The sequence below is a fragment of the Ictalurus punctatus genome, chromosome 11 (genome assembly GCF_001660625.3).
Source record: "Ictalurus punctatus breed USDA103 chromosome 11, Coco_2.0, whole genome shotgun sequence".
Taxonomy (NCBI): Eukaryota; Metazoa; Chordata; class Actinopteri; order Siluriformes; family Ictaluridae; genus Ictalurus; species Ictalurus punctatus.
In genome coordinates this window covers 22556862-22560637 of record NC_030426.2, presented here as the reverse complement: position 1 = coordinate 22560637, position 3776 = coordinate 22556862, and positions in this window count along the sequence as shown.

Sequence of the window (3776 nt, the reverse complement as noted above, 5' to 3'; positions counted from 1 at the left end):
TTTATGTGCGAAACTCACCCTTGCTTTAGAGCAGGGGTGGGCAATCTTATCCAGAAAGGGCCGGTGTGGGTGCAGGTTTTCATTCCAACCAAGCAGAAGGCACACCTGATTCCACCTGTTTAATCAATCAGTTGATCTTGGCTTTCAAAAGATTCAGGTGTGGCTTCTGCTTGGTGGGAATGAAAACTTGCACCCACACCGGCCCTTTCCGGATAAGATTGCCCACCCCTGCTTTAGAAGATCATCTCACATAGATACTGTAGATCTGTACCTAACTTCCACTATATTCAAAATGACTGTGCTCATCCCAAGACTCTAAATCACAATGCCCTCATACAGAACATACTTTCATCACACTTAATACTGTTTGTCTTTACTCTTCTACACCAGAGTGCTGTGATGAATTATAAACCCCCTGTCCGGTGTCAGTCCAGAAAAGGATTAGTTCCTTTTTTGAGTTTTTTTTTTTGCATTCTTGTGTTCTGTTTGAGTCAGGGAGTTTTTCCTTCCCACAATCACCTCTGGCTTGTTCATTAGGGATATAAATGGACATCCAAGTTTCTGTAATCCTGCTTTTTTACGTTAAAAGTGCTACACAAATAATATTGATTTGATTTGAAAACAGTTGAACTATGCATGTATGTATGTATTTTTTACTGTACCACAACCACAATCTGCAACTCATTTTAAGTCCAATAGTCCTTGCTGACTGATCCATCACTCATCCATTTTCTATACCGCTTATCCTACAGGGCTGCAGGGAACCTGGAGCCTATCCCAGGGAGCATTGGGCACAAGGCGCGGTACACCCTGGATGGGATGCCAATCCATCGCAGGGCACAATCACATGCATATTGGACATGCCAATCAGCCTACTGGGGGAGGAAACCAGAGTACCTGGATGAAACATCCGCAGCATGAGGAGACACATACAGGGCTACAGTGGGAATCAAACCCCAACCCTGGAAGTGTGAGGCGAATGCACTACCCAATAAGCCACCGAGTTTCAAATGCATCAAACTACACTGACTATTAAGAAGGCTATATATTATCATTAGCATGGAAAGTAAAGTAAGATTTTTGTGTATTTGTCCTGGAATGCATCTTCATGTTTTGTATCGTCTCCCTGCACTTCACTAGTGAAGTGTCACCAATGGTGGAATCAGCATCACACTACAACTCCCAGAACACATTGTGACCTACAAAATATGAACACTGTAACATTCAGCTCACCATCATTCTTATCACACAAAAAACAAAGAATACACTTTCTGTTTTTATTGCCAGTCATTACCAAGCCTTTGTATTTTTTTATTCCGACACTCTGTTCTCCTGGGTTTTGATTCCTGTTTTGCCCCGTCTATGCTGTCTGCTGTCCGCCTGACCACTACCTGTTTTTTGTTACTGAGTTTGTCCAACAATTTGAATTTTTCTGCCAATTTTGAAATAAAGCTTTGGTTACCTGCACTAGTGTCAATCCCTGCTACCTGACAAACCCTCTCTCAAATGTCTCTCAACAAAATGAAATGTGAACTGGATAGCTTTAGCCTTCTGGTGATGAGCAACAGATAACTATGTTATTTCCTATTATTCATAATATTTTTATGTCTTTCTTTACAAAGGGGTATATTACATTTGAACCTGTAAAAATGCAATATGACATAATAGGACACGATTCAGTAAGTATTATGAATTATTTACTAACTTCAGTAAAACTAATAGAAAAAAACTCTGCAGTTATAAGACTAAGTCTGGACCTGCTAACAGATCTTGGGAGTTTAATAGAATGTAATTTCTTAAAAACTTTCAGGACCTTCTCAAGGTCAGAGAATCATGAAAAATGGCTTGGAAAATATTGCTGAGTTTGGGTACATAGACACTGAGCTAATTATTACATAGACACTGAGCTAAGCTTCCCACACAGTAGAAACTCGCATGGGAATTGTCTATGTAACTATTTCATTAAAAAATTGACATATTTGTCTCTTTTTAATGTCTCAAGTCATTTAGACCGTTCAGCAAAAATAGTAAAGATTTGTTCAGACATGTCCACTGCCGTTCAATTATACTCATGTATACAGTATGTATAGAAATGTAATTTATTTTTTAATGAAGAATTAATTAATTCATTCTTCAGCAATCATTTTAATTTTCTCATGATATCAGTGGATCTGGAGCCCATCCCAGGAATACTGGAGACAAGGCAGGATTACTCCCTAGGTGGGCCATTGGTTAATCGCAAGACACCACGCAGTTTCATGCAAACATTCACACATACAGTACCAACATGTTTTTAGGAGGTGGGAGGAAACTAGAGAACCCAGAGGAAATCCACACAGTACATGCAACACTGAGCACAGATAATTGACCAAACTGTGGACCCTAGAGCTGTGAAATTTACTTAAAAACAAACAAACAAAGAAACAAAGAAACAAACAAAAAAAAACACTACACCACCATGCTGCTCTAATGTAAAACATGAAACAAATAAACCCGTTTCAGTCAGGCTTGGGTCCACAAAAAGTCAACATCAATCTTGTCAAAGCAAACATCTAGTCCATGCTAGTTACCTGTACCAACCTGTTCACCATAGTGGCTTGTTCAAAATAATTGAATCATTTAGAATTAAAAATAGTTATGTCTGTGCCAACGTCAATGCCTCACATATAACAAAAATGATCAAATTAAAAAATATGACTAACCAACAACCAAAAAGTGGTGACTTTAATATTTGAAGGTTTCTTTTCAATTACCAACAATACTAGAATTTATCAGTGTTGTGTCTTTTAAGATCTTCACATCAAATGCTATGAACATTTGCCAAATGGTTTGCCCTCATGGAGACAAGGACTATGTCCCAAAGACAAATATCTCGCAAAGCACTCACACTTACGAATAAATACCCAGAAATGACTAGACATTTATTGTCTGCCTCAATTGGTCTTTTTTTTTTTTTTGCAAGTTTATCTCCTCAGTTATTTTATTTTATTATGTATTTATTTACTTTACCAGTAATGGTAAGATAAATACCAAGAATGTAAGAAATATAGATGTAACCGTATATAAACACATTAACTGAAATGTACAAATTATATATGTGATCTAAACAGATACAAATATATACAGTGAGGGAAAAAAGTATTTGATCCCCTGCTGATTTTGTACGTTTGCCCACTGACAAAGAAATTATCAGTCTATAATTTTAATGGTAGATTTATTTGAACAGTGAGAGACAGAATAACAACAAGAAAATCCAGAAAAAGGCATGTCAAAAATGTTATAAATTGATTTGCATTTTAATGAGGGAAATAAGTATTTCAGAAAGATTTTTGGCTGTCAGGTGTCTTTTATACAGGTAACGAGCTGAGATTAGGAGCACACTCTTAAAGGGAGTGCTCCTAATCTCATCTTGTTACCTGTATAAAAGACACCTGTCCACAGAAGCAATCAATCAGTCAGATTCCAAACTCTCCACCATGGTCAAGACCAAAGAGCTCTCCAAGGATGTCAGGGACAAGATTGTAGACCTACACAAGTCTGGAATGTGCTTGGACCATTGCCAAGCAGCTTGCTGAGAAGGTGACAACAGTTGGTGCGATTATTCGCAAATGGAAGACACACAAAAGAACTGTCAATCTCCCTCGGCCTGGGGCTCCATGCAAGATCTCACCTCGTGGAGTTGCAACGATCATGAGAACAGTGAGGAATCAGCCCAGAACTACACGGGAGGATGTTGTCAATGATCTGAAGACAGCTGGAACCATAGTCACCAAGAA